Source organism: Protopterus annectens, chromosome 2.part0 (genome assembly GCF_019279795.1).
Source record: "Protopterus annectens isolate FY-2018-M chromosome 2.part0, PAN1.0, whole genome shotgun sequence".
Classification (NCBI taxonomy): domain Eukaryota; kingdom Metazoa; phylum Chordata; order Ceratodontiformes; family Protopteridae; genus Protopterus; species Protopterus annectens.
The window spans coordinates 493938436-493961705 of record NC_056728.1 but is presented as its reverse complement, the minus strand read 5'-3'; the positions used below and the strand labels follow the sequence as shown (position 1 = coordinate 493961705).

At 45.2% G+C, this 23270-nt stretch overlaps 1 protein-coding gene across 2 annotated transcripts in view; it reads left to right on the top strand.

The window, feature by feature from the left end:
- GOLM1 (golgi membrane protein 1) overlaps nt 1-23270 on the top strand; it is a 1295551-nt gene that overhangs the window by 852841 nt on the left and 419440 nt on the right. The gene's annotated exons all lie outside the window — the stretch shown is intronic.

Below are 23270 nucleotides of genomic sequence, written 5' to 3'. Positions count from 1 at the left end.
AGCCACAAGGCTCTTACAGACCACAACAGTGGGGTGCTTCAAACCCAAAAGGAGGCAAGGACAAGTCACAACCTTACAGGAAACAGTCCCAATGACTTCCCTCTTCCAATGCCAAATTATTCCCTTTTGGCAGCTCCCTTAGGGGGGAAACTAGCACTTTTCTCTCAAAACTGGCAAGCAATCACCCAAGACAAATGGGTGCTGAATATTGTGTCTCAAGGTTACACTTTCACACTTTTCCAAGGCTAAAAGGAATGCCAGACCTGCCACAAAATCAATGGGCAGAAGCTCAAAAACAAGTTACAGCCCTCATAAACATGAGAGCTATTCAAAAAGTACCTCAGCAGGAAAAAAGGACAAGGATTTACTCAAGTCTCTTCCTGGTACCCAGAAAGGACAAAGCCTGGAGACCCATTCTGGACCTTTCCACTCTAAATACTTACCTGGATGTTCCAAAATTCAAAATGTTGACACTACAACAGCTCCTTCCCATGTTGGGCAAGAAAGCTTGGCTTGTTACTTTGGACCTCAGAGGTATACCTGCATGTCCCTATCAGACAAAATTGCAGAAGATATCTCAGATTCATAGCTGGTTCAATGCACTACCAATTCTCTGCACTGCCCTTTGGCTTATCTACTGCACCCAGGGTCTTTACCAAGTGCCTTGCACCAGTAATTGCATTTTGCAGACAAAAAGGAAGTCAAATATATCCATATCTGGACAACTGCCTGATTCAAGCAGAGAGCAAGGACATTCTTCTACAGCATCTGGCATTCATAAAAAGATTAAGTTGCCTAGGGTACACAGTAAATGAAAAGAAATCAAAACTAGTGCCCTCACAAGAGATAATATTCCTGGGTGCCAGCTTACATACAACGGCCCATATGGCTTATCTCACGCCAGACAAACAAGGACAACTGACTCAGTATTTTCAATTGATGGCAACAAAGTCCCAACTCCCTGCAAGAAAAATTCTGCAAGCCTTGGGATTCATGGCATCCTGCATACTACTAATTCCATATGCAAGACTGCATATGAGGAAATTACAATGGTACCTAAAAAGTGTTTGGTCTCAACATTCTCACAGCTTGGAGACAGTAATACCAATAATTCCCTGCCTACAACAGGAGTTTCGATGGTGGGCACAGGCATGTCACCTCAGCAAGGGTCAGCCTTTCACTCTTCCCACAGCCAGCCAGACTTTAACTACAGACGCCTCGGATTATGCCTGGGGAGCACACATGGCAGGAAAATGCATTCAGGGCAAATGGACCGCAGACCAAATACATCTTCACATCAATCAAAAAGAGATGTTGGCTGTACAAAATGCCCTTACAGCTTTCAAGGATCTTCTGCATCCAGGACAATTACTTTTAAAGACAGACAACACCACAGTAATGTGGTACATAAACAAACAAGGGGCACTCATTCATACCCCCTATGCAGACAAGCCATGACCTTGTGGAACACAGCTCTAACCTATCAAGTTCATCTGCAAGCACAATTCCTGCCATGAAAGAAAAACACTCTGGCAGACGATTTAAGCGGAAACATCATGGATCCTCACGAGTGGAAATTAAATCCACAAATGATAATGCAAAAATGGGGGTGCCCGGACATAGGTCTTTTTGCCTCACCACTGAATTACCAACTACAAAAATTCTGCACAAGGACTTATCACACAGAAGCATGGAAAGTGGATGCTCTTTCGTTCAGCTGGAAAAGCCTAAATGATGTCCTTCAAGAATGCAACTGCAGTCATAACATATGGGTTGTCCTGCCTCAGGCAGCCCTCGGTCGGCCGGATTCCAAAGTCTGGGTCCGACGTCGGCTGATGTCGCATTTCTCTCCGACGTCAGAGCGGCTGGAGTACATAAGCATCAGCCGACGCCATTTTCTTCAGTCTTTCTTGCCGCGGTGCCGGCAGAAGCAGTTCGCAAGTGCCGGTCGGTCAGCTCCTGTATTCTTCGATTCCGAAGTCATCAAAAAAGCTAAGTACCCCGTTGCGGACCATTTCTTGCCTCAGCCGATGTCAGAAATTACTGAAAAAGTTAACAATTGTCTTTCTTGTGGTAAACAAATACCTCATAAGGATTTCCACTCTTACTGTCTTCCTTGCCTTGGCCCAGACCACGACGTCTCGGCCTGTGTAGCCTGTGCTTGCTTCAACAAGCGCACTCTCAGGCGCCGGGCGGAGTTCGCTGAAGATTTTTTCGGCGAAAAATTTGCTTATACAATGCCGTCGGAACTTCCGACATCGCAAACTCCCAAGAAACGAAAAGACCGGGACCGACATCCTCGGCCCGCGTCTACCACCGACTCCACGCCAAAACCTTCCGCGAGTGCTCCGGTTCCCCCTGAGATGGTTATTCCACCGCTCCGAACCGAAGACACCGCAATACCGACGACTCCGATTCCGGATATCACTCCGCCAGTTATTGATTTTCCTCCGGATACCGAAACCGAGGAAATGCCCGAGACCATTGCTGTAGATAAGGTCACTCCTGCACGTGGAGCTGCCAGGCCTCCTATGGCCATGTCTATTAAGGCCTACACTAGGGCTAAGGCAGCCTGTAAGACCAAGCATTTTACTGCTAATGCCTTACCTCAGCCTACTCCAGAGACACAAATTATGACTATGGCTGCTGACTTAATTTCTATGATTAGAGGTTCACAGGCCCATCCTGAGAGAGGATCCCAGCCTCCTTCTGATAAAAGGCCCCGGGTTGAACCCTCTGACCCTATTCCTTCAGATGAAGATTCTGGGGACTCTGTCCACTCTGATGGCCAGGAAGAGCTCTTCCAGACCTATGAGGACTCGGATGCAGAGGATTCCATCCCCTCGGCCTCCCCTCCTGAGGATATTTCTTTTGGTGAAGTTCTGCATACCATGAGGGAACATTTCAAGTGGCAAGGCCAGGAATATTCTGATTCCAGAAAGCGCCTTCGAACTTTCCTTAAAAAGCCCCAGCACAGGCCCTTAGCTATTCCTCCTGTGCTTGATGATGTCCTTCAAGGATGCATCTGCAGTCATAACAAATGGGTTGTCCTGTCGTCAGGCAGCCCTTCGGTCGGCCGGATTCCAAAGTCTGGGTCCGGCTTCGGCTGATGTCGCACTTCACCCGACGTCATCTCTGCTGGGCTTCGGGTATAAAGGCATCAGCCGACGCCATTTTCCTCAGTCTTTCTTGCCGCGTGGCCCAAGCAGAAGCTGTTCGCAAGTGCCGGTTGGTCAGATCCAGAGATTACTACTACCGAATACTACTTCAAGACTTCTAAAAGCTAAGTACCCGTTGGGGACTCTTTCTTGCCTCAGCCGATGTCAGAAAAAGTCAATAACTGTTTAACTTGTGGGAAACAAATACCTCATAAAGATTTCCACTCTTACTGCCTGCCTTGCTTAGGCCCAGACCATGACGTAGCAGCCTGTTCGCCTGTGCTTCCTTCAACCGGTAACGCTTAGGCGGGTCGGAGTTTGCTGAACAGTTTTCGGCTCAGATTTTGCGTACATTATGCCGTCGGATCCTCCGACTACCCAAATTGTTAAAAACGCAAAGAAAAGACCGACACTCGCGGTCCGGTTTCGGCCGAAACCACGGTTAAGCAAACAGCGAGTGTCTCGGTTTCGCGAAACCGAGAAAACCGTCAATCTTCAGCCGAATCCATGACTACTACTGAGGCTCCTGCTACCTTAGTGGAATCGGCCTCAGAAATTTTGCCTACAATTGTGGTTCCTAGTGATTTATCAGACACCATCCCTTTGGATGTCTCTACCCCAGCACGTGGTGCTGCTAGGCCTCCTGCAGCCATGTCTATTAAGGCCTTTGCCAGGGCTAAAGCAGCCAAATCTGTTAAATCAGTGCCTGTTAAGTCCCCCTCACACAGGCCCACTTCTAGTTCACAAATGCTTACTCTGGCAGAGGATTTAATATCCTTAATTAGGGATCCCAATCTCACCCAGACAGGGCCTCTCAGCCCCAGAAAAGAGACCTAGAGCAGAGCCCCGAGCCAGTGTCCTCTGATGATTCTGGGATGACTCAGACATTACAGACCAGCCAGAGGCTCCTTTTCTACTTATGAAGATTCTGATGCTGAAGAATCCATTCCAGCTGCCTCTCCACCAGAGGAATTTTCCTTTGGGGAAACCTTACATGCCATGAGAGAACAATTCCAATGGCAGGGACAAGATTTCTCAGATTCAAGAAAAGGCTTAGGACATTTCTGCACTTACCACAACATAGGCCCTTAGCTATACCTCCTGTACTGCCTGTTGTGGATGATGCATTTAATGATGTTTGCACTGCTCCTGATTCTTTACCTCCAGCCCCTGCCAAACCAGATAGATTTTACAGGGTTCCAGACACTCATCACCACCTATACAAGGCCCCACTTGCAGATCCTGAAACTATATCCCAGGGGCCTAAGGCAGTAGCCTCGACCTCAGCAAAACCCTATTCCTTCTGAAAGGGAATCCAGGTCCTTAGAGATGGGGAAAAAGTTTACACCTCTGCTACTCTCTCAGCTAGAGCTTTAAACTGTCAGTTTCATATGATCCAATACCAAGAGTTTATGCTTGATCAGTTAACTAAAAAGCTGTCCTCTGATGACTCCTTAGATAAGAAATATGTATTAGAAATGGTGAATAACATCCAACAGGTTAGTAACCATTCTTTAAAATGTGGCTATGATGCACTGGAGGCTTCATTTAGATCAGCCATGACTGGCACAGTGATAAGAAGGCATGCATGGTTGAAAGAACAGGTCTTACCGGATCATGTTAAAGCAAAGCTGTTAGATGCTCCTATGGATAAGGCCAGTCTATTTGGTACACCTGCTCAGCAAGTAATGAAGAAAATGGAAGAGAAGGCAAAATCTGTACAAACAGTTAAAGATTTCTTACAGGTTCAGCCCCCAAGGTTAGCAGGAACTGGCCTGCCAAAAATTGGTCCTTTCCAGACTCCTCAAAATCCCAAAGAGGAAGGAATAGACGCTCTAGAGGCAGAAATCAATCCAGAGGAGGTGCCTACAGAGGACGACAGTGGCAAGGCAATAACTGAGGCACAGACACAACCACTGCCACTGCAACAGGACAATCACAGTGACTTGGCTCTGACACCGCCTACCAGGGAGCAAATAGCAGCACCTTTAGGTGGAAAGTTAGCCTTATTTTCAAAAATTGGCACTATATCACAAAAGACAAGTGGATTTTGCAAACCATAGACCAAGGCTACAGGTTCCACTTCCACACCTTACCAGTAAAAAGAGGAATGCCAAACCTACCTCCAAATCAAAAAACAGAAGCTCTAAAGCAGATAGCGGAATTAGCAAAGATGAGAGCTGTGGAGAGAGTACCAATAACAGAACAGGGCAAAGGATTCTACTCCAGACTTTTCCTAGTACCAAGAAAAGAGAAAAGTTGGAGACCTATTCTCGACCTGTCCGTCTTAAACACATACATCATTGTTCCAAAATTCAAAATGCTGACCCTACAGCAACTTCTTCCCATGCTGGGCAAGGAGTGTTGGCTGGTAACTCTAGATCTCAAGGAGGCATACCTGCACGTCCCCATACGACCAAATTGCAGAAGATACCTCAGATTTCTTGCAGGATCAGAGCATTATCAATTCTCAGCATTGCCCTTTGGCTTATCTACTGCCCAGAGTATTCACAAAATGCCTGGCATCAGTAATCGCTCACTGCAGACTACAGGGAATCCAAATTTATCCATACCTGGACGACTGCCTGTTACAAGCGGACAACAAAAGCAAGCTGACAACAGATTTACAGAGAGTCATTTGCTTACTACAAGCCCTGGGATACACAGTCAATTTACAAAAGTCAAGGCTGATACCATCCCAAACAAGAACATTCTTGGTGCGGAATTGGACACAGTAAAACAAATGGCATTCCTAACTGCAGAAAAACAAAAAGAACTCCCTCTTTACTTCTTGGCATTAACAAAGCAGAACAAACTAACAGCAAGAAAAGTACTGCAGGCCTTGGGCTTCATGGCATCATGCATAATCTTGGTCCCACATGCCAGACTGCATATGAGAAAGCTACAGTGGTACCTAAAGAATTTATGGTCTCAACACAGGCACAGCTTAGAAACCGAAATCCCACTAATCCCATGCCTAAAACAGGAGTTCCTATGGTGGGCTCAAGCATGCCAGTCAAACCCAGGCTTACCCTTCCACAACTTTCAAGCAAGCCAAACCATCACAACGGACGCCTCAGACCTAGGCTGGGGCGCACATGTTGGACAAATGCATACAAGGATTGTGGACTCAAGACCAGCTGCACCTGCACATAAACCAAAAGAAATGCTGGCAGTAAAACTAGCAATCCAGAAATTCAGACCATTCCTCAAAGAAGGCCATTTAATGATAAGGACAGACAACACCACAGTCATGTGGTACATCAACAAACAGGGAGGCACTCATTCATACCGCCTATGCAGAATGACTCTGGACCTTTGGAATCTGGCTCTGAGCTACAACATCCAGTTACAGGCAATATTTGTGCCGGAAAAGAAAACACCCTAGCAGACATGTTAAGCAGAACCACCTCGGATGCTCACGAATGGATGCTACACCGGACATCTTCAAGGCCATCACAAAGAAATGGGGAATGCCACAAATAGACCTATTCGCATCCCCACTCAATCACCAGCTCAAAAAATTCTGCACAAGGACATACCACCCACTTGCATGGAAGGTGGACTCTCTATCCTTCAGTTGGAAAGGCCTGACAGCATATGCATTTCCACCTCTTCCCTTGATGCACAAGGTACTACTGAAAATCAAAGAGGAACATCCAAGGATAATCCTGATAGCTCCGAATTGGCCAAGACAACACTGGTACCCATTGTTGAGGAGCATGTCTCGGGGGAGAATGTGGTCAATACCCCTGATGCCTTTGATGTTAACTCAGAACAACTACAACATCATGCATCCAAACCTAAAAACCTTGCAACTGACTGCCTGGAACATCACATAGCAGCAACTAACCCAGACCTATCCCAAAGGGTTAAAGACATTATCCTTGAAGCCCGCAGACCTTCAACAAGAAGGAACTATGCAGGAAAATGGAAAAGGTTTGTCATTTGGAGTACTGAAAGAGGAAAAGATGTGTCAAACATAGATATTGCTAACATCCTGGAGTACTTGGCAGAGCTTCTACATACAGGCCTGTCCTATTCCTCCATCAAGATACATGCATCAGCTATTTCAGCAGAATACAGCTTCGATCCACCTGTCTTTTCGCATCCTCTACTCAGGCAGTTCCTCAGAGGGATCAAGAATGTAAAACCCCCTAGGAAACCACCATTACCAGCATGGGACTTGAACTTTGTGCTAGAAAAGTTGACACTCCCTCCATTTGAACCAGCAGCAACAGCAGATCTGCAACACCTATCATGGAAAACTGCCTTCCTACTGGCAATTACTTCAGCAAGGAGGGTTTCGGAACTACAGGCCTTAATGGCAGTGCAACCCTTCCTAATCTTCCATCAAGATAGGGTGTCCATGAGAACTAATCCTACATTTATGCCTAAGGTGGTATCCAGAGTGTCTTTAAACCAGGCAATCCACCTACCTACCTTCTTTCCCAATCCACAGAATAGGGGGGAAAGACTGCTGCATACCTTGGATATGTACATAGGCAGTTACGCTACTACCTGGACAGAACCAAAGGTAACAGAAAAACTGACCAGCTTTTAGTAGCCTATGCAACAGGAAGGGAAGGAAAAGCAATTTCCAAACAGACAATCTCCAAATGGATAGGAAATTGCATAAGATTCTGTTACTCCTACCATGGAAAACCAATTCCACAGAACATAAGACCTCATTCTACAAGGGCTACAGCCACTACCACAGCTTTCTTACGAGGAGTGGCAACCAAGGACATTATTGAGGCGGCTACTTGGACCTCCGTGCATACATTTGCCAAGCATTATAATTTACCTCTATACTCTAGATCCCGAGCAGGGTTTGCCACTGCTGTACTGCAAGGGATCCTAACTACACCATAATTTTTCTTCCTCCACCCCTAGTTTGGCTATGGTATTCTACCCATTTGTTATGACTGCAGATGCATCCTTGAAGGACATAGTACAGTTTTGTACCTACCATAAATGTAGATGTCCGAACAGGATAGCATCTGCAGTCAGGATTACCCACCCTCCTTCCCCTCTGTGGTACTCCTAGGGTATTTACCCTCCTAATAGCTAGCTGGGGAGTCTCTTATGGTGTATTTGTTTGTATATATGTACATACATGCTTATTTTTTGTGTTTGCCTTCTATTTTTTTGGAAACATTGGCATTTATCCAAAATTTAGCTTTCCAAGAGGGCAACTGGCATCTGGGGCAAGAAACACTGAGGAAAATGGCATTGGCTGATGCCTTTATACCCGAAGACCAGCAGAGATGACGTCGGGTGAAGTGCGACATCAGCCGGACCCAGACTTTGGAATCCGGCCGACCGAAGGGCTGCCTGACGACAGGACAACCCATTTGTTATGACTGCAGATGCTATCCTGTTCGGACATCTACATTTATGGTAGGTACAAAACTGTACTTTTTGGATGATTTATATTCTGACTCTAGTGTTACCCCTGACTCTCTTCCTCCTGCTCCAGCCAAGCCAGACAGGTATTACAGGGTCCCAGAAACACATTCCCATTTATTCAGGGCCCATACTGCTGATTTGGAAACTATTTCTCAGGGACCTAAAGGTGTTTCAGCTTCCACCTCTAAATATCCTTTGCCCTCCAACAGGGAAGCTAGGTCATTAGAAAGATGGGGTAAAAAGGTTTACACCTCCACTACTTTATCTGTGAGAGCTTTGAATTGCCTTTTTCATTTGTTACAATATCAGGATTTCCTGTTAGAAGATTTACAGAAAACATTGGCCTCTCCTGATCCTTTAGACAGGAAGTCTTTGCAGGAAGCTGTACATAACTCTCAGCAAGTAAGCAATCACTTCCTGCAGTGTGGATATGATGCACTGGAAGCTTCATGTAGGGCAGCTATGACAGGGGCAGTCATTCGTAGACATGCATGGTTAAAATATCAACCTCTACCAGATCATGTAAAGGCAAAACTTCTGGATGCACCTTTGGAAAAGAACAAGCTTTTTGGTGCTAATGCTAAGGATGTGTTAAAGTCCATCGAGGAAAAAGCAAAATCAGTTCAGACGGTGAAAGATTTCCTCCAGGTTCAACTCCTCAGATTCAGTAGGAATTGGCCTTCAAAAAACTGATCCTTTCCTAATCCTGAAAAATTTCAAAGGGGTAAAAACAGACGTGGCCGAGGAAGAGGACAATACAGAGGTCCTTACAGGGGACGTCAATGGCAGCCAGCAAACCAAAGAAGTGACACAGGGGTTTCACCTACCCCACAGCCACAATCTCAATGACTTTCCTCTACTTCCGCCTACCAGGGAACAAATAGAAGCTCCCTTGGGTGGGAAATTATCTCTGTTTGCAGACAATTGGCACAGACTGACAAAGGACAAATGGATTCTGGACATTATAGACCGAGGTTACAGGTTCCATTTTCATACCTTACCAAGAAAACAAGGCATGCCAAACCTACCACAAAACCAGAGGGCAGAGGCTATCAAGCAAATCTCTCTGCTGACTCGGATGAAAGCAATAGAAAGAGTTCCACAACAAGAACAAGGCCAGGGGTTTTACTCAAGACTGTTCCTTGTTCCAAGAAAAGAATCTCAATGGAGACCAATACTGGATTTGTCCGCATTAAACACCTTTCTCATAGTACCAAAGTTCAAAATGCTGACTCTACAGCAACTCCTTCCCATGCTGGGCAAGGGGTCTTGGCTGATTACTCTGGACCTCAAGGAGGCATACCTGCATGTCCCTATCAGACACAGCTGCAGAAGATACCTCAGATTTCTTGCAGGGCCAGAGCATTATCAATTCTCAGCATTGCCATTTGGCTTATCTACTGTGCCCAGAGTATTCACAAAATGCCTGGCTTCAGTAATTGCTCATTGCAGGCTCCAGGGGATCCAAATTTACCCGTACCTGGACGACTGCCTCATACAAGCGGACGACAAATTGATGTTGACAAAAACTTGGACTATGTCATACGATTACTTCAAGCTCTGGGATACACAGTCAACTTCCAAAAGTCAAGACTTCAGCCATCCCAGCAAATAATCTTCTTAGGAGCCAAATTAGACACAGCCTCTCAAATGGCTTACCTAACAGAAGACAAGCAAGAGAAGTTTACTCATTATTTCAAAGGTTTGGCAAAACTTACCCAGATGACTGCAAGGAGATTCCTACAGGCCCTGGGTTACATGGCATCCTGCATTCTCCTGGTTCCATTAGCAAGACTACACATGAGAAAGCTTCAATGGTACCTAAAAAGCCTATGGTCTCAGCACAGCAACAACTTAGAGACAACCATACCGCTCATTCCATGCCTACAAAAGGAATTCCTATAGTGGGCCTCGGTAAGCCAGGCAAACACAGGCATGTCATTCAAAAAACCGCAGATAACACAGACCATGACCACAGATGCCTCAGACCTTGGATGGGGGGGGGGGCGCACATGGAAGGCAGGTGTATACAAGGACAATGGTCTCCAAAGGAAACACATCTGCATATAAACCAAAAGGAAATGCTGGCAGTAATGCATGCCATCGAGGCCTTTCAACACCAACTTCAGCAAGGCCATTTACTGATACGGACAGACAACACCACTGTGATGTGGTATATAAACAAGCAAGGGAGCACCCATTCTTACCCCCTTTGCAGACTGACAATGCATCTTTGGGAAAAATCACTGAGCCTAAACATTCAGTTACAATCCCAGTTTGTTCCAGGCAAAGGCAATGTGCTGGCGGACAGCCTAAGCAGGAATTTCACAGATCCACACGAGTGGAGGTTACATCCGAAGATCTTCACACAGCTCACTTCGACATGGGGCAGGCCAGAAGTAGACCCATTTGCCTCTCACCTCAACCATCATCTACAAAAATTCTGCTCAAGGACATACCATCCACAAGCTTGGAAAATAGATGCTCTCTCATTCAACTGGAACTTCCTAAAAATCTATGCATTCCCACCTCTGCCACTGATGACCTCAGTATTACTAAAGATCAAAGCAGAGAGACCCAAGGGGATCCTAATAGCTCCGGACTGGCCAAGACAACACTGGTATCCACTACTACGGAGCATATGTCACACCAAGAAATGGGCCCTTCCCCAATGGCCTGTACTTTTGACTCAACACAACTTCAAAACAGTGCATCCAAACCTTCAGACACTGCAGCTAACAGCCTGGGAGATCCCATGAATACCCTCAACCTATCTCTCTCCAAGGAAGTTCAGCGGATACTAACAGAGGCTCGAAGACCATCCACCAGAAAGGTTTACTTAGCAAAATGGAAGAGATTCAGCATTTGGAATACCAGCAAGGGACATGATGTTTCATTATTGAACATCCTACTCATCCTGGAATATTTGGCAGATATGCTAAAGAATGGACTCTCATATTCTTCCATAAAGATACATGCATCAGCTATTTTAGCTAGATATAACACTGATCCGCCTGTCTTTTCACATCCTTTGCTAAGGCAATTCCTCAGGGGAATCAAGAACATTAAGCCACCAAGAAAGGCTCCAGTGCCAGCCTGGGACCTCAATTTTGTCCTAGAAAAACTGACTCTACCTCCATTTGAGCCAGCAGCTTCAGTTGACTTGCAATTTCTCTCATGGAAGACAGCTTTCCTGTTGGCAATTACCTCAGCAAGAAGGGTTTCGGAACTACAGGCCCTAATGGCAATACCACCGTTCATAATTTTCCACAGAGACAGGGTTTCATTAAGGACTAACCCTACTTTTATGCCAAAGGTGGTATCTAGGGTTTCTTTAAATCAAGCTATTCATCTGCCTGCTTTCTTCCCCAATCCTGAGAATAAGGGGGAAAGACTGCTACATACCTTGGACATTCACAGATAACTTCGATACTACCTGGACAGAACCAAGACCAGTAGGAAGTCAGAACAACTTTTTGTAGCTTACGCCCCTGCAGTCCAAGGAAAAGCAATTTCAAAACAGACTCTTTCAAAATGGATTGGACATTGCATCAGATTCTGTTATTCCTTTCATGGAAAGACTGTTCCAGCCAATGTCAGACCACATTCCACCAGAGCCTTAGCCACCTCTACAGCATTCTTAAGAGGGGTGCCTACTAAGGACATTCTAGAAGCTGCTACATGGAGCTCCGTGCATACATTCTCCAAACACTACAATCTCCCTCTATACTCCAGATCCAGAGCAGGCTTTGCTTCGGCAGTCCTGCAGGGTTTGATTGCCACACCATCTTTTTCCTAGAGCATTCCTCCTCCCCCAGCTAAGCTATGGTATTCTACCCATATGTTATGACTGCAGTTGCATTCTTGAAGGACATAGTACAGTTTTGTACCTACCATAAATGTAGATGTCCGATAGATATGCAACTGCAGTCGGATTTTCCCTCCCTCCATACCCCTCTATGCCTAGGGTCCACTCCTATCCCTGTTTCTCTTAGCTGGGGATATCTGTTATGGTGTATCTGTTTATTGCTCATTTATTTGTCTGGAATCCTGTTTTTGTCTTCCAATTTGATTACAGCCTTCCTTGGAGGGCACCTGGCATCTGGGGCAAGAAACACTGAAGAAAATGGCATCGGCTGATGCTTATGTACTCCAGCCGCTCTGACGTCGGAGAGAAATGCGACATCAGCCGACGTCGGACCCAGACTTTGGAATCCGGCCGACCGAGGTTTGCCTGAGGCAGGACAACCCATATGTTATGACTGCAGTTGCATATCTATCGGACATCTACATTTATGGTAGGTACAAAACTGTACTTTTATGCCTTCCCACCTCTACCTCTCCTTTCAAAGGTACTCCTAAAAGCCAGACAAGAAAAACCACAGATGATTCTGATTGCTCCAGACTGGCCACGCCAGCATTGGTACCCAATCTTGAAGAACTTAGCTCAAGGCCCACCTTGGATTTTGCCTCAAATTCCACACCTCCTGACTCAGCAAAACAGTCAGATACTGCACAATCAGCTCAAAACCTTAAGCCTAGCTGCATGGCAGATTCATTAAGCCAATTTCTCTCTCTAAAGCTGTTATGGATGTCATTATGGAGGCCAGGAGGCCTAGCACCAGGAAATCTTATTCAGAAAAGTGGAAGAGATTCTGTGCCTGGAACCAGGCTCAAAACCTTGATCCTCTGGTCCCTAATATTCCTCAGATACTACAATACTTGACTGAGATGCTGGACAAAGGACTATCCTTCTCATCCATTAAGATTCACGCTTCTGCCATCTCGGCTCATTACAATACAGATCCTCCTATTTTTTCACACCCATTGCTAAAGCAGTACCTCAGAGGGGCTAAAAACATAAGACCGCCCTGGAGAGTACCAACACCAACTTGGGACATAATTTTGTTTTGGAAAAGCTCACTTTGTCTCCTTTTGAACCAGCCAATTCAGCAGAGTTAAAATATATATCATGGAAAGCTGCTCTGCTTCTGGCAATAACCTCAGCACGAAGAGTCTCAGAACTGCAGGCACTAATGGCAGTGGAGCCTTTCATCATTTTCCACCAAGACAGGGTTTCTTTAAGAACAAACCATTCATTTATGCCAAAGGTCGTTTCCAGTGTGGCTCTTAACCAAACTATTCACTTGCCAACTTTTTATCCAAATCCCCAGAATAAAGGGGAGAGACTTCTGCATTCATTGGACATATACAGACAGCTACATTTCTACTTGGGCAAAACAAAAGCTTTCAGGAAAACTGAAGAATTGTTTGTAGCATATGCTGCAGGATCACAGGGAAAGGCTATTTCAAAGCAGACCATTTCAAAGTGGATAGGACACTGTATCCGGTTCTGCTGCACACAGCATGGGAAACCTGTACCATCCAACATTAGACCACATTCCACCAGGGCAACTGCCACTTCTACTGCCTACCTTAAAGGAGTACCTACCAAAGATATGTTGGAAGCTGCAACTTGGAGTTCAGTGCACACCTTTACCAAGCATTACCATTTGCCTCTTTATTCTACATCCAGAGCTGGCTTTGCCACTGCAGTGCTGCAGGGCCTCATAGCCACACCAAATCCTCTATAGAGCCAGCCACCCAAACTCAGTTTTGGGATTCTACCCAAGTGTAATGACTGCAGCAATGAAACATGATGAACATAGTACAGATGTCCTTCAAGGATGCATCTGCAGTCCTAACATATGGGTTGTCCTGCCTCAGGCAGCACTTCGGTCGGCCGGATTCCAAAGTCTGGGTCTGGCCTCGGCTGATGTCGCACTTCACCCGACGTCATAGCTGCGGTGTATTGGGTATAAAGGCATCAGCCGACGCCATTTTCCTCAGTCTTTCTTGCCGCGTGGTGCCCGAAGCAGAAGCTGTTCGCAAGTGCCGGTCGGTCAGATCCAGAGATTTCTACTACCAAAGACTTTTAAAAAGCTAAGTACCCCGTTGGGGACTCTTTCTTGCCTCAGCCGATGTCAGAAAAAGTAAATAGTTGTTTAACTTAGTGGGAAACAAATACCTCATAAGGATTTTCACTCTTAGTGCCTTCCTTGCTTAGGCCCAAACCACGACGTATCAGCTTGTCTAGCCTGTGCTTCCTTCAACCGACGGACACTTAGACATCGGTCGGAGTTTGCAGAGGAGTTTCTTGGTCCCGCTTTTGCTTACAAAATGCCGTCGGAGACACCGACTTCACAATTAGCTAAAAAGCATAAGGAAAAGGACTGACCGCGAGTGTCTCTGTTTCGGCTGAAATAGAGTCCTCGGTTCTTCCTTCGGCCGAAAGCATGCCTCCGATAGCCGAGGCCTCACAGAGCATGGCTGAATCTGCTACTGAAATTTCCCCTGCTGTAGCAGGCACCCAGGACTTATCAGATACTATTCCTTTAGACATATCTACTCGTGCACGTGGAGCTGCTAGGCCCCCTGCATCTATGTCTATCAAGGCTTTTACTAGGGCTAAAGCAGCTAAATCTTCTAAGGCCTTGCCTGCTAAAACCCCCTCTCACAGGCCTACCTCTAGTTCCCAAATGCTCAGCCTGGCTGAGGATCTCATTTCTTTTATCAGGGGATCCCAACCTCACCCAGACAGGGCCTCTCAACCCCCTCCAGAGAAGAGGCCTAGAACTGAGCCCCTGGATCCTGTTTCTACAGACTATTCCTCAGATGATTCAGAAAACTCAGACCCTCCAGAAGGCCCATATTCTCCTTATGAGGATTCTGATGCAGAAGACTCCATTCCTTCTGCCTCTCCTCCTGAAGAATTTTCTTTTGGGGAAACCTTACATGCTATGAGAGAGCATTTTCAGTGGCAGGGGCCAGGATTTTTCAGATTCAAGGAAAAGGCTAAGGACCTTTTTACATTTACCACAGCATAGGCCTTTAGCCATTCCTCCAATACTAACAGTTGTTGATGATGCGTATAATGATGCCTGTACTGCCCCCGACTCTCTTCCTCCGGACCCTGCCAAGCCCGACAGATATTACAGGGTCCCGGACACGCACTTTCACTTGTATAAGGCTCCTATTGCAGATCCTGAAACCATTTCACAGGGCCCCAAAGCTGTAGCAGCTGCCTCTGCCACAAACCCCCTTCCCTCTGAAAGAGAATCTAGAGCATTAGAGAGATGGGGTAAAAAAGTTTATACTTCTGCTACTCTTTTGGCCAGGGCCTTAAACTGTCAATTCCACATGATTCAGTATCAGGAATTTTTGTTAGACCAGCTAAATAAAAAACTGTCCTCTCCTGAACCTATAGACCGTAAGTCCCTTCAGGATTTGGTACATAACACTCAGCAGGTCAGTAATCATTCATTAAAATGTGGCTATGATGCACTGGAGGCTTCCTTTAGATCAGCTATGACTGGAACAGTGATTAGAAGGCATGCCTGGTTAAAAGAGCAATCCTTACCAGACCATGTTAAGTCAAAGCTCCTAGATGCCGTCAAAGCTCCTAGATGCTCCTATGGAGAAACAAAGTTTGTTTGGCTCCACTGCACAGCAAGTGCTAAAGAAGGTGGAAGAAAAAGCAAAATCTGTCCAAACAGTCAAGGATTTCTTACAGGTCCAACCTCCGAGGTTTAGTAGAAATTGGCCTTCGAAGAATTGGTCCTTTCCAGACACCTCCAGAGCACAGAGAGGCAGAAATAGGTGCCCAAGAGGCAGAGGTCAATCCAGAGGTGCCTACAGGGGATGTCAGTGGCAGCCTAACAACCAGAGAAGTACTGCCACAGATTCAGCTACGACCACTTCCACAGGACAGACACAATGACTTGGCTCTGATACTGCCTACCAGGGAACAACTGGAAGCACCCTTGGGCGGAAAGCTAGCCTTATTTTCCCTAAACTGGCATTACATTACAGGAGACAAATGGATTTTACAGACAATAGACAAAGGCTACAGGTTTCACTTCCACACTCTACCAAAAAAGAGAGGAATGCCAAACCTACCACCAAACCAAAAGACAAGCGCTCTAGGACAAATCAACCACCTAAGGATGAGAGCTATAGAAAAGGTACCGCCTATGGAACAAGGGCAAGGATTTTACTCCAGACTTTTCCTGGTACCAAGGAAAGAAAATCAATGGAGGCCTATTCTCGACCTGTCCGCTCTGAACACATATCTCATTGTTCCAAAATTCAAAATGCTGACCCTACAGCAACTTCTTCCCATGCTGGGCAAGGAGTCTTGGCTGGTGACTCTAGATCTCAAGGAGGCATACCTGCACGTCCCTATATGACCAGATTGCAGAAGACACCTCAGATTTCCTGCAGGATCAGAGCATTATCAATTCTCAGCATTGCCCTTTGGCTTATCTACTGCGCCCAGAGTATTCACGAAATGCCTGGCATCAGTAATTGCTCATTGCAGGCTTCAGGGAATTCAGATTTATCCATACCTGGACGACTGCCAAATACAAGCGTACAACAAGGCCAAATTAACAAAAGATTTGGAAAAGGTTATACAACTGCTGCAATCCCTGGGATACACAGTCAGCATGAAAAAGTCAAGGCTGGTACCATCCCAAAGGATAACATTCTTGGGTGCAGAACTGGACACACCACATCAGATGGCGTTTCTCACAGCAGAAAAACAAAAGCAACTACCACTCTATTTCATGGCATTAACAACACAGATCCAGCTTACAGCAAGGAAAGTCCTGCAAGCCCTGGGTTACATGGCATCCTGCATAATATTGATTCCGCATGCCAGGCTTCATATGAGAAAGTTGCAATGGCACCTAAGGAATGTATGGTCTCAACACAAGCACAGTCTAGAAGCCCAGATTCCAATAATTCCATGCCTGAAGCAAGAATTCCTGTGGTGGGCTCAGGCCTGTCAGTTAAACAGAGGACTGCCTTTCCACAAACCTCATCCAAGCCAGACCATCACCACGGACGGCTCAGACCTAGGCTGGGGGGCACACATGGTGGACGAGTGTATACAAGGCCTATGGACACAAGACCAGCTGAATCTACACATAAATCAAAAGGAGATGCTGGCAGTGAAACAAGCAATCCAGACATTCAGACCTTTTCTTCAACAGGGTCACTTGCTGATAAGGACGGACAACACCACAGTCATGTGGTATATCAACAAACAGGGAGGTACACACTCATATCTTCTATGCCGGATGGCAATGGACCTGTGGAATGTAGCCCTGAACCTCAACATTCAACTCCAGGCCAAATTTGAGCCAGGAAAAGAAAATTCACTAGCAGACACCTTAAGCAGAACTACCACGGATGCCCACGAATGGATGCTGCATCCAGACATCTTCAAAACCATTACAAAGAAATGGGGACTACCAGAAATAGACCTGTTCGCATCCCCACACAACCACCAATTGAGGAAATTCTGCACAAGGACATACCACCCACTTGCTTGGAAGGTGGACTCCCTATCCTTCAGTTGGGAAAACCTGACAGCATATGCATTCCCACCTCTTCCTTTGATGCACAGAGTCCTACTGAAGATCAAAGAAGATCACCCAAGGATAATCCTGATAGCTCCAGACTGGCCGAGGCAGCATTGGTACCCGCTACTGAGGAGTATGTCTCGGACACACGCATGGCCTCTACCTCTATGTCCTTTACTTCTAACACAGAACTACTACAGGATCCTACATCCAAACTTGAAAACACTACAGCTAGCTGCTTGGAATATTACATAAAACAAAATAACCCAGATTTATCTCAGAGGGTTAAAGACATTATCCTGGAGGCTCGCAGACCCTCCACAAGGAAGACTTATTCAGCCAAATGGAAAAGAAACCTCATTTGGAGTGCAGCAAAAGGAGAAAATGTATCATTAGCAAACATAGCTAACATCCTGGAATACTTAGCAGAACTTTTCCACAATGGCCTGTCTTACTCCTCCATTAAGATTCATGCATCAGCAATTTCAGCTGAATACAACATGGATCCTCCAGTCTTCTCTCATCCTCTACTCAGGCAGTTTCTGAGAGGAATTAAAAATGTAAAGCCTCCAAGGAAGCCACCTTTGCCTACATGGGACCTTAACTTTGTGCTGGAAAAGTTAACACTTCCCCCTTTTGAGCCAGCAGCTACAGCAGAATTACAGTTCTTATCTTGGAAAACTGCTTTCCTGCTTGCAATCACTTCAGCAAGAAGGGTTTCTGAATTACAGGCATTAATGGCAGTACAGCCCTTCCTTATCTTCCATCAGGATAGAGTGTCCTTGAGAACTAACCCTACTTTTATGCCAAAAGTGGTCTCCAGAGTATCATTGAACCAAGCAATCCACCTACCAACATTCTTCCCCAACCCACAGAACAGGGGGGAAAGACTACTGCATACCTTGGATGTGCACAGGCAATTACGCTACTATCTGGACAGAACTAAGACCAACAGAAAAACTGACCAGCTTCTGGTAGCATATGCAACAGGAATGCAAGGAAAAGCAATTTCAAAACAGACAATCTCAAAATGGATAGGAAATTGCATTAGATTTTGTTACTCTTTTCATGGAAAGACAACTCCAGAAAACATCATACCTCACTCCACAAGGGCTACAGCCACTACTACAGCTTTCCTACGAGGAGTGGCTACCAAAGACATTTTAGAAGCTGCTACTTGGAGCTCCGTGCATACATTTGCCAAGCATTATAATCTTCCTTTATACTCCAGATCCCGAGCAGGTTTTGCAACTGCTGTTTTGCAAGGGATCTTAACTACACCATCATTATCTTAGTGCCTCCTCCCCCAGTTTGGCTATGGTATTCTACCCATATGTTAGGACTGCAGATGCATCCTTGAAGGACATAGTACAGTTTTGTACCTACCATAAATGTAGATGTCCGAGAGTTATGCATCTGCAGTCAGGATTACCCGCCCTCCTTCCCCTCTGTGGTACTCCTAGGGTATTTGCCCATCTTGTAGCTAGCTGGGGGAATCTATTATGGTGTATTTGTTTGTATATATGTATATACATTCTTATATTGTTTGCTCTCTACTGTTTGGAATCATTTGCATTTATCCAAATTTAGCCTTCCTAGAGGGCACCTGGCATCTGGGGCAAGAAACACTGAGGAAAATGGCGTCGGCTGATGCCTTTATACCCAATACACAGCAGCTGTGACGTCGGGTGAAGTGCGACATCAGCCGAGGCCAGACCCAGACTTTGGAATCCGGCCGACCGAAGGGCTGCCTGAGGCAGGACAACCCATATGTTAGGACTGCAGATGCATACCTATCGGACATCTACATTTATGGTAGGTACAAAACTGTACTTTTTGTACCTACCATAAATGTAGATGTTCGAGTGTCTTCACTGCTGCAGTCCAGGTTACCCACCCGCCATCCCCTCTTTCTTATCTCGGACTAATCTCTACTTACCTATGTGGTGTATTTGCTGGTTACTGAAGGTTTTATTTTTACCTTTTTTTTATGTTTTATTAGCAATATGTATTGCCTGTCATTTTTGGGGGCACCTAACATCTGGGGCAAGAAAAACTGAAGAAAATGGCGTTGGCTGCTTCTTGTATCCCCCTGGTGCACTGACGTCAGGGAAGAGGCGACAGCAACCGACGCCGGACCAAGACTTTGGAACTCAGGTCGACTGCGGGCCCGCCTGACGGCAGGATAACCCAAGTGTAATGACTGCAGCAGTGGAGACACTCAAACATCTACATTTATGGTGGGTACAAAACTGTACTTTCTGATTACCAACTGTTGGAAGGATGATCTTCAGTGGTGGCTAATGTCCGAGACAGTGACTATGGGACGTCCATTTGTCCTTCTGGCTGCAGTTGCAACAGTATCCACGGATGCCTCCCTGAGCGGGTGAGGGGGCATTATCAGGGACGGACAGCCCCACGAGGCTCATTTGTATGTTAATGTCCTGGAGATGAGAGCGGTTCTTTTAGCATTGCAGTCCTTTCAAGACTATCTTTCCTTAGGCACGATTGTGATCCAGTCAGACAACATGTCCGTAGTCTGGTACATAAACAAGGAGGAACCATTTCTTGCCCCCTATGTTGAGAGGCTCTAAGATTATGGAAATGGGCAGAGTCCACCCAGCGCTTTCTGATAGCAACGCACATCCCGGAGAAATCCAACGTAATAGCGGACAGACTCAGCAGAACTATTCTGTTGCCTCACGAGTGGTCTCTGAAGAACGAAACAGCGGAAATGATTTTCCACATATGGGGCCAGCCTTGCTGCAACCTTTTTGCCACCTCCACAACACCAAGTGCAGCAACTACTTTGCCCTGATCCCTCAACAGGGACAACGCTCGAGTGAAGCACTCATCCCTGATAGGCCCCCGGCACTCCTTTATGCTTTCCCTCCATTTCACCTGATTCCCAAAGTCTTACAGAAAGCAAGTTTTCTGGGCAGGACACTTATCTTGATAGCCCCATATTGGCCTTGTCAAATTTGGTTCCCCTTCTTGAAGCCTCATCTACTGGAGGAGCCTTGGATCCTGGACCCCAGTGCCGGATTTGTTGACCCACTCGTCAGGAGCTGTTCACCCTTCTCTCCAGTCCATCAAACTGACAGCTTGGCTGCTCCAATTCCCAGAATAGCCAGGTTCCAGAATTTATCAGAAGAGGCTCAACATATTCTCTTGTCGTCACCAAATCTTCAACCAGGAAACTTTATCTCAGTAAGTGGAAAAGGTTTTCCTACTGGGCACAGCAAAATAACTTTGACCCTTTCCTGGCGTCCATTTCGGATATTTTGGAATTTCTAACAAAACTTGTCAATGAAGGAGCTGCAGCAGCAATCATTCGAGTCCAACTGACTGCTGTTTCTAACTTAGGTGCATCTGAAAATGGTATGTCTAATAAGTTGACTAAGGGTTTTTTGAAAGGTATGATGCACTTAAGACCACCGATCAGATCTCCTACTACTCCGTGGAACTTAAATCTAGTCCTGTCCAAGGTTGTTCTTCCGCCCTTTGAACCTGCTTCCTCTTGTGAGCTGAAATATCTTTCTTGGAAGACCATTTTCTTGGTGGCCATTACATCAGCAGAATTTCGGAGTTGCAAGCCCTTTCTATTAAGCAGCTGTACTTAATATTTCACAAAGATAGGGTTTCCCTCGGAACAAATCCGTCATTCTTGCCAAAAGTGTGTTCAGAATTCACACTTAATCAGACGATTGAATTACCTGTTTTCTTTCCCAATCACTCAAATCAGTTGGAATATATGCTTCATAAACTTGACGTCCATAGACAACTTCACTTCTATTTGGACAGGACAAAAGACCATAGAAGGGCTGATCAGCTGTTTGTCTCCTTCTCGGATTCTAAAAAAGGTGCACCTGTCTCCAAATCTACCTTGTCTAAATGGCTCTCTGATTGTATATCCTTTATTTACTGTGAAGTTGGTATTGCATTACATGAGAAAGTCAAGGCTCATTCTACAAGAGCGGTTTCTACTTCTGTAGCCTTCTTGACCAGGCTACCTATTGATTCAATTTGTGCAGCTGCCACCTGGTCAAATCCACATACCTTTATATCTCACTACAAAGTGGACAAGGCCTGTAGGGACAGAGCTTCATTTAGGTCTGCTGTCCTTAAGCAGGCACTCCTGTGAGCCACCCAAGCTTGTGGTGCTGGGGACGCTACCCATCAGTAAGAATGAAGGCGAGATTGAACAACTTCACATAAAGGAGTTATGTACTTACGTACGTTCCATGTGAGTTGTTCTTGCCTTCATTATTAAGACCCCCCCACCTACCCCCATCCAATGTCTGGAAGTTCGAGAGGTTCTATCTTGGTTTTGGTTCTCCTGAGGAGTTTTCTCTCACAGTGGTCTGTATGATTTCTTTGAAATCTGGGGTAGGTTTTAATGAAATAGAATATATCATTGAGTTAATTGGCCCTAAACTTCCTTCCTTTTTTTTTTTTTACACGCAAAACTCTTTTTTACTGCATTTAATCTAGAATTCTATAAATAGAAAAAATATCTGCAGTAATTAATTTTCAAATACTTAAGGCAAAATTGCATTAAAGAAAGTACTATTTTTAGATGTTTTTAAGAACAGCGTGGACACTTATTATGGAAACAAGTATTTTGGTATTTTGGCAGGCTAGGAGGGCATTAATGCCCATGCTGGAAATATTTGTTTGCATGTATGTATAGATATCTTGATAAGTCTGCTATTTTCCCATCAGTGTTGAATTTATCAAATAAGCCTTTTTTTCTGAATGATAATTTATATGCTCACCAGAAAAGACAGGTTTGTTGTATTTCTTTTTTTTTTGCTTTCCCATTGAATTCTATTACGTTTATTCCCAAATTGTATGGCATGCATTGCATTAATTCATTGTAAAATGTATATCCTTGTCTTTATTACATCACCTAAACCTTTACTTTTCTCTTTAAGGCTATTTCTATCACCTGTAGACACTAATTTGTGCAAATGATTACATCTTTTATCCAAAATTGTTTTTGCAATTATTATAATCTTATCTGCATAGTTTAACATAACTGGAATTCTTAACCCTTCATGTGTTATATACCTTGCCTCCTTCATTTTGTAATTTATTTCACATACTGTCATGTGGATAACTATTACAAAGTCTGTACAGTGTATTGGGCAGTCGTATTACACCACTCTTCATATCCACATCTTGGCTTAACCAGCCATTTACAAATATTTTTACTTTATTATGACTGTACACTGACATACATAATTTCCTTACTTTGTCACTTATATTC